Source organism: Octopus bimaculoides, chromosome 2 (genome assembly GCF_001194135.2).
Source record: "Octopus bimaculoides isolate UCB-OBI-ISO-001 chromosome 2, ASM119413v2, whole genome shotgun sequence".
Lineage (NCBI taxonomy): Eukaryota > Metazoa > Mollusca > Cephalopoda > Octopoda > Octopodidae > Octopus > Octopus bimaculoides.
The window spans coordinates 1,345,187-1,354,500 of NC_068982.1; the positions used below are offsets into that span (position 1 = coordinate 1,345,187).

General features: G+C 37.5%; 1 protein-coding gene across 2 annotated transcripts in view; it reads right to left on the reverse strand.

The window, feature by feature from the left end:
• LOC106879777 (biotin--protein ligase) overlaps positions 1 to 8,895 on the reverse strand; it is a 69,603-nt gene extending 60,708 nt beyond the window's left edge. The window contains exon 1 of one of the 2 annotated variants that reach the window (XM_052975271.1): positions 8,869 to 8,895. The gene's annotated coding sequence lies outside the window, so the exon portion shown is untranslated. Of the gene's footprint in view, positions 1 to 4,850; positions 5,057 to 8,868 lie in introns of those variants that run through there. The other variant, XM_052975263.1, reaches the window with a different exon arrangement.
• Positions 8,896 to 9,314: the final 419 nt, after the last annotated feature.

The following is a 9,314-nucleotide window of genomic DNA, read 5'->3' on the forward strand; positions in this document are numbered from 1 at the left end:
TGTATGTATGTATGTATGTATGTATGTATGTGTGTGTGTATGTAAGTATGTTTTATGTATGTATTCTCATGCATATAGTTACATATCTAGACAAACTCATATATATATAAATGATAAACTTCTGGGAAGCTTTACAAGTTTTTACAGTTCCAGTGATGGATTGGATCTGTAGTCTTCGAATCAGCTTTCTCATTTTTGGTTTTGAGAAGCCTAATTTCTCAAGATTGGTATTTAGGCAGTGTGTTCCACAACTGTGCACAGTTTCTCTTCTCTGTCCCAAATCATTATATCAGGCCTGTAGTGCTTACATTTTATTGAGGTCTTCACTGGGACAGTCCACCAGTATTCTCTTTTATTATGAGTGGCTATGGCTTCTATCATATTGTGGGTTCTTATTTCTTTATCCTCGAGGTTATGTTTCCATCAGATTTCATCATACAGTGTCCAGACTACATTATGTCTCCTTTATAAAAAAGCCGTGATCACATTTTCGAACAATTGTTTATGACGTGAACGATGTCTTCGGTGTTAACTCCACAAAATCTGCATCGATGGTCACATTTTACTGCTTTTCCTGCATCTCTGCTCCTTTTATACATGTATGTATATATATGTGTGTATGTATGTGTGTGTGTGTGTGTATGTATGTATGTATGTATGTATGTATGCATGTGTGTGTGTGTGAATGTAGGATTTTTTCTTTGAGTTTTATCTAAGTTTTTGAGATTAAAGGAATTCCCGGTGTTTGTATGTGCATGAGTTGGTGTTGGTGCACCAAAGTGCACACACACACACACACACACACACACACACACACACACACACGCACGCACGCACTCCCCCACTCAATATATTTGGCTTCGTTTTATTTCATCTAAGGGAAACAAGACCATGGTAATGATTACTTCCCTTCGCTTTTCTGACCGAAAGTATTCATTGTAATCCATTTCATTCATATTGATTCCGCATTTCTTTCTCGGTCTCTCATTGCTTTTCTTTCTGTCTCTTTTCCGTCTCCGTCTTCCATCCTTGTATCAAGTGTTTCTCTTGAGAACCTGATAATAATTAACCATTGTTACTTTTCTGTGTTCGTAAAAGTTGGGCTATTTCTCGTGCTGGCATTTTTGCTTTATTCTTCAGACGCTTATGAAACATTAAACTTTTATGTCCAACAAGCGTCTGAAGAATAAAACAGGGCTCAGCAAACAGGAATAAATTACCCCAAGTGGGGGTAAAAATGCAATTCTTGTGGGTACTGAGGACTCATAAGACAAAAGTCAAATTATATAAAAAAACGTGTTCCTTGTTTATGACAGTTTTTCTGCTGGCATGAAGAGGCAGTGAAAAGGTTGCTGCCTTTTGCAACAACCTATCTTTACGAATAAGGATTTTCTACTCTAATGAACAAAAAAACAAAAAGTAGGAATCAACTGGACCTCGAAGACTGTATCCAAATTGCTCTGGCATCAAAATGTCCCAATTTTGATGTAATTTTAACAAAAATGAAACATCATTTCTCCAAAACCTGAAGTAAAAAGGTTTCATAATGAGGATATTAATGTATTTTATCGCATTTGTTTTATACTTTTTATATTTATAATTGTATTCTCCATATAAATAGATTCAATAAACCTTTTGAATTAAAAAAAATCTACGATTTTCTTCCTTTCAAATCAAGTGGAGTAACGTTGGCATACGAGATCTGATCAATAAGTATCTGAACTGTTGCCATAGTAACGAAGCTAAAGCACGCAGAATAAAGCCGCTAGACACAGATTGATCTTGCACTCTGCTGTGCATGTGCACCAAGTTTTAACATTCTAGCTCATTTCCGCTGTTTACAGAAGTGCTTGGAAGGGACGTGTGTAGCGTGCGATCGTGGTATTCACCACGACAGAGAAAGTTGTCATGGCGATACCTGCTCAGAGGCCAACGCAAAGTTGCAGAACGTGTATAGAGAGGAGTGCATGAGTTGCACACAAGTGTACAAGTGGTCCAGGCGTTTCCAAGATGGCTGAACGTTCTGGGAGACCCGCAGCCCGTAGAACTGAGGAAAACATCACAGATGTGTGTGCAACTGCGAGGGGAAATCGTTGAATCACCATCCATGAGTTATCAGAGGATGTGCAGATTAGTTACGGTTCAGTTCAGTCTATTATTATTGAAGATTTGGGTATGAGATGCTTGTCTGCCAAATTTGTGCCAAAACTGCTTTCTGCTGACCAAAAAGACACTCGGGTTTCAGTTGCACAAGATCTTCTTGATTGTGTCGAGAACGATGAAAACATTTTGAAAACTTTGTGTAGGCCTCTGAGCAGGTATCGCCAAAATTTTGGCAAAATTTGATGCAGCTTCTCTGCTCAACTTTCTGTCATGATACACACGTTCCTTCGACGCATTGCTGTAAACAGCGGACGTGAACTAGAATGTGGCGAGGTGACAGAGTCGTTAGCACGCCGGACGAAACGCTGCTAAGCGTTTCGTCCGTTACTACGTTCTGAGTTCAAATTAATCCTAGGTCAATATTGCCTTTCATCTTTTCGGGGTCAATAAAATAAGTACCAGTTGAACACTGGGGTCGATGTAATTGATTCATCACCCCATTCCAAATTGCTGGCCTTGTGGCAATATTTGAAACTATTATTATTATCATTTTTATTACTTACTTCCTTCCTTAGGTGGTGAGCTGGCAGAATTGTTAATACGCCTGGCAAAACGTTTAGTAGATGTAGAAGCTATTTATTTTATTGGATATTCATTGTATAGAATGTTCCTTCCGCCAGTTCGCTGCGAAATAATCTCTTGGGGAGTTGCCTGTCAGGCATTCAAACAAGGTGGCCTATCTGACTTGCGCTCTCCTTAGCAGTACATAAATGCTAAGACAGGACCTCCGCATCTGGGAGCTTGTCTTGCCAGGCGATTTTCAACAGCTTTCTGAGGCAGTTCATGTGGAAGCGTTTTATACACATTATAAGAGCGTTGTAGATGGAGAAACATTGGCTTTGTCGGTTAAATGGCTTAAGGCATTTGATTATCTTCCATTACGTTTTGAGTTCATAGCACTCGAAGGTCGACTTCAGCGTTTTTCCCCGTCAAGATCGTTTCAACAAATATTAAGATTAAAGCCATTGAAATCGACTATACGTCCACCGCCCGGCATTGTGCCTAATATATATACACCTTTTACTTAATATATACACCTTTTACTTAATATATACACCTTTTACTTAATATATACACCTTTTACTTAATATATACACCTTTTACTTAATATATACACCTTTTACTTAATATATACACCTTTTACTTATACATCCGATTTGCTGACTATCTACGAGGTATCCTGTTGCAAAAAATTAATATTTGATTTAATTAAATTTGATTTAATTTGGATTATTTTAACTTTTAATTCATCTTCCTCACACTTTCACGCATCCATGTACATAGCTTGCATCCCCTATATACTACATACATACCTACAGCACACGCATACACACGCACGCTCACACACACGTCTCCATATCTTTGCATATACAAAATCCCTTCACACACATCAATACACACACACACACACACATAGATACACATGCACAGATATACATACACACACACGCATATATACCTCCCTCACGCATACGCAAACATGCATACGCTCACATATACATATGCAGTTACACTTGCTGCCCGAAATGGTAAGGACATCTGGTATCTCGACTGAAGATAGAAGGCCACGAATGACCCGTCCTTTTCCCCCCCTGTCCTTCTAATTGTTGTTTCTCCTGTCCGCCTTTGTATCGTCTATCTGTCCGTATGTCTTATTGTCCTCTGATGCGTTTTTGCCCCATTTATTTTATTTATATATATATATATATACATAAATACACACACACACACACACACATACACACACACACACACACACACACACACACACACACACACACATATATATACAAAGTCGACAGAAACCTTATCTGCCTCACATATAAAGGGAAGCACTAAAGTCCGAGCCACCTCTTGTACTAAAGCTAAGATTGGGATATTCCGAAATTACTGATGTAATGAATGCAAACTTGTTACCAGTTTAAAATTTGCTTCTGGCATCTTCGAAACCGTAAGAAATCCATTCACTGTACGGAAGAAATTTCTCACTGTAGACAGTTGTAATTACACCGACTCAGCTCATGGTGCGCTCTTACAAGGCTATGGGATGCATATATTTCAAAGTTGTTATCTCCTCTTCAGCAACAGAGACTGGAAATCAGACGCTACGAGCTGACACGAGAGGCAGGTCCCTTTTATGATATTCCCATCATCATCCAATAAATGGTTACACTTTTCAGCGGCTGGCCGTAAATAAGATACAGGTGACAGTGCTAAGCAGTGATGTGCATAAATACAAACCTGTTTCCAGTTCAAATATGCTTGAGGCATATTCGAACATGTAAAAAAAGCCATTCGCTGTATTTTGCCATGGAGAAAGATTTCTTGCTGTAGACAAATCGGTGTAAACACACCGCATTAGTTTGTAGCATTCCGTAATCAGACTGTTGGATGTATACATTTGATATAAATTTTGGCATTTGAACTATAAGCTTCTAATAGTAGACACGATAAAACTTTAAGAAAAAATAAATTATTTTGAACATAGATATGCTCTCAATGTTTTCAATACAACATGTTTAAAAGTAAAGTTGTACCCAATACGTACATACATACATACATACATACATGCATGCACGCAGGCACACATGCATACAGACACACACATGTATGTATGTTTGTCAGTGTCAGCGCCAAGCAGTGATTAGGAATAAACGAACTTTAGTTAAAAAATGATCGTATCTTACTTTAACTTGTAAAGGTAAATTCACTGCAGTTACTGCGTAGAAGAAAAAATTTCTTTATGGTAAAAGGAGTTAAAACACCATATCTGCCCAGTGCTAGATGTTAAAATGCCACAAACATATTTCAATACACACACACACACACACACACACACACACACACATAAATTTATATATGTAGACACAGAGAAGTACACATGCACACACTTATACGTGTGTCTATGTCTGCATGTGTGTGAATGTAATATATGTACGAAGTTAATCTCTGCATATGTAGAGAGAGAGAGAGAGAGAGAGAGAGAGAGAGAGAGAGAGAGAGAGAGAGAGAGAGAGAGAGAGAGAGAGAGAGAGAGAGAGAGAGAGAGTAGTTCAGTCTAGAAGACGAGTAAAACATATCATCTTGTCACGTTTTTTTATTGCACAGCCGTGTTCACACATGTGTCTGTTTGCTTTTCTTTCCACCTGACTAAAAGCGGTTTCATTCATGTGGTAGATCAATATCTCGGAACCTCGCAGCTCGTCAAACAAGTGCGATGAAATAGTACCAGGATGAATGAATTACCAAACTATTGAAAGTGGTGCCCCAGCACGGCCGCAAATGACACTCGCGCGCGCACGCACACGCACACACACACACACACACACACGCTTGTGCACATATGCGTACTAGGATACGTCTACTGACCTGATACAGTAGTAAGATTATCAGAGATTATCAGTAAATATAAACGTGATACTTTAGGGCGATCGTATCTCTCGTTAAATATAGAAGACAGACAATCTGTTAACTAGAAAAATTATTATTTGTAAATCTCTGAACGAGAGACATTCAGTGACAGCACTCTAGTGTAAAGATTATTTGCCAACGTAATGTGGCAGTCCTGATTAGGACGAATGTTACTGCTATTTAACCACATCGTCCCCTTCGTTTTACAACACACTATCTGATAGTGGGTCGTATAGCTAACTGGAGACGATGTTTCCTGGGTCTAAATAACAGTAAATTTCGTCCTAACCAGGACTGCCACATTATGTTGGCAAATAATCTTTACCACAGGCAATCTATGTCCTACTAAAACTGTGTGATTGCTTGTTTGCTTGTTTGTCATTTAAAACAGCCAAACTGGGGCACGATGGGAAAATACCCTCAAAGTAAAGAACCCCTGAAATGTGAATACAAACGGAACAAAACAAGTTTCGTGTAAATCGGACTACACATTTCCGAGGTACACGTTCTTTTTGAGGTTTGTTCCTACAAATTTAAGCAGTAAAACCTGGACTTGTTGCTCTTTACTGTGAACACCGGATAGTTTTTTGTTGGCATAACTACAGATGTGTACCCCACCCGAATTTGTTGCCTCATAACTTCCAGTAAAATGGATACGTTTTAACAAAATTTTCATCAAATACCGCTTACGTGCTGTGGATTCAGAGTTTATAGGGATTTATGGGAGAGAATTTTTCCGAGAGGATGGCGAGAGGAGTTTGGAAAAATTCATACGATCCGACTATTTTCCCTCTTATCTTTCAGGGAAATGGATTTCTTTTAATGAAATTTTATACAAATACCTTTCAAATGGCATAGATTACGATTATAAAGAAATTTGTAAGGAAAAGCTGTGTGCGCGTGTAAGAAAAAAACATTTTCTAACAGAAAAGTATGTTATTAAAATGAATTATCGTTTATATACCATGTAGATAAATGCCAGCAATGTCTTTCTCAGGCTCTCCAATAATTTTCAAAACTTTTTTTCATAAGAAGATATACCTCGCCTGTGGTTTTTAAAAACAGGGAAAAAATCCCCCTCAAAACGGAGTAGTTCCAACGTAATTGGTCTTCCTGATCCGAATCTCCATTTTTCGAAACTCCTCTCCCCACACCCTCGCAAAACAGTTTCCCCACAAATTTGTTTATAATCATAATCCAAGCCGTTTGAAGGGTGTTTGTATAAAGCTTCATTAAAAGATATCCATTTTCCTGAAAGTTATGAGGTAAAATAGCCGGATCGTGTGAATTTTCCGAAACTCTCCTCCCTACCCCCTGGAAAAAATTCTCTCCCATAAATCCCTATAAACTCTGAATTCACATCATCTAAGCGGTATTTGTTGAAACCTTTGTCAAAAAGTATCCATTTTCTGGAAGTTATGAGGCAACGAATTCGGGTCGGGTATACATCTGTAGTTTTGTTTGTGTGCTTGCTTGCGTGCTTTGTCTGTAACTTAATACAGCCAAAGCGGCGCATAATGGGAAAATACATTGAAAGTAAGGTAGACCTGAAATGTGAATAAAACAAGTTTCGCGTAAATCGGACCACGGATTCCCGAGATAGGCGGTTTTGGGGGGTATCTTCATAATTAGCCAAAACGGTGCATAATGGGAAAATACTCTGAAAATAACATAACCTTGAAATGGAAAATTGTTTCCATTAGTTTTATGTTTACATTATATAATTAATTCCTTTTGCATTTTTGTAGAAGTGTGAGCATATGCCATAAATAAATGCTGTTACTGGAGTTCAAGTTTATCCCGGAAGTTCTATTTCTATTAGATGATGTAAATAATCAATAAAACCTTTAAATATGAACTTGTAAACCAGAAATATGACGTCATGAAGGAACTGAAATATTTAACTGAATCCTCATAAAATTAACTTTCATTTCAATACAATGTTGAAATCAGTTTCAATGTTTTATAACCTGAACCGTCAGTGACCCAACGGGTCACGGGTAGTCTAGTGACACTTGAAGTTCTGGTGGCTTCACTTGAGTTATACATACATATTTACACATACATACATACATACATACATACATACATACATACATGCATGCATGCATACGTACATACATACATACATACATACATACATACATACATACATACTACATACATACATACATACATACATACATACATGCATACGTACATACAGTAATACATAAGTTATGCGTACATACATCATACATACAAACATGCATAAATAAGTATGTACAATATATGTACATACATACTTCATACATAAACACATGCATACGTATGCATAGGTACATACCTGAAAAAAAAAACCTGGCCATTTTACTGAGAAAGTAGTGTATGGGTACTGCGCACGAAAGACGCAATCCATAGGGGTACATATCATATAAAAAGCTTTATGCCAATTTGAAGGCTGTCTCCATGGAATTCAAGAAGTGATTTCCACCAAGTACCTGCTGCATAAAAGCCAGAAAAAATTGATGGACAAGAAATGTAGGCTGTGCATAGCTAAAATTGAAGCCATGGACAACATGATTAGCAACTGCGAGAGACTGTTTTCTCGATGTCATCTTTCCATGAGGCATTGTTTGGTGGCCAAAGAAGAATAAGTATGGAGACGATTCCAACGGATTATATTGAGATCGATGTGTCAAAGGAATATTAGCGGAACTTCAAAATTAAATCAACCACCAAGTTAGAACATAACTGAGCAGATATGGTCGTGTGGAATCAAAAGAAAAAATATGCTTTGTCGTCGAAATGACCTGTCCTCTGGACAAAAATCTGGTCCAAAGATAGTGGAGAAAGGAATCGTTTATGGAGCATTCATAAGAATTTTGCAAATATCAAGATACAATTTCAGTTTCTTGCCTATTATTGTTGGGAGAACAGGATATGGTACCAATGCGCCTGGAGCAAAGCATAGTTGAACTGGGATTCATGAGAAGAGAATGCGACTCGTTAATTAAAACGCTACAAAGGATCACTAGGACTGGGAAAATAAATATCTGTAATACCTTGAAAAGATTTAAAGGATGATGAACAAAACAAAACGTTTTCCTTCACAACCTTGCAACCAAGCAGATGGTCGGACAAAATTCATTGTAAATTAAAAAAAAAAAAGAAAAATACATACATACATATATACATACATACATACATACATACATACATACATACATACATACATGGCTCCGATGCCAATCTGGTGTATGTAAAAAATTACAGAAAGCACTCACTGAACTGATATAAAAGTAGGATGCTTACGGCTTAGGGCTTTCATCATAGATATACCAACCAAGAATGATCTGGTTTAAACAAGTATATGTGCATTCGTGCGTGTGTGTGTGTGTTCGTGTATGTGTGTATGTGTGAGTGTGTGTGTGTGTGTGTGTGTGTGTGTGTGTATAATTAATTATAGCCGATTTATCGAATGAAGATGCTCCATCTTGTTACCTTAGATATAATTACAGGAAACCTGACTTAATGTAGGCGAAGTAGTTAACAAATTACCAACGAAGTAGACAAGATTATGATGCAATCAATAAACGTAGAAATTCGACGAGCAACGTTCAATGGATTTGAATCCCATCAGTTATTGGTTTTAGAATTAAAATTGGTGTTCACATTCTCATTATATTAATTATCATCATTACATAATAACTTATATATGTCTGTGAGCGTGTGTATGTATGAATAAATGTATACCTATA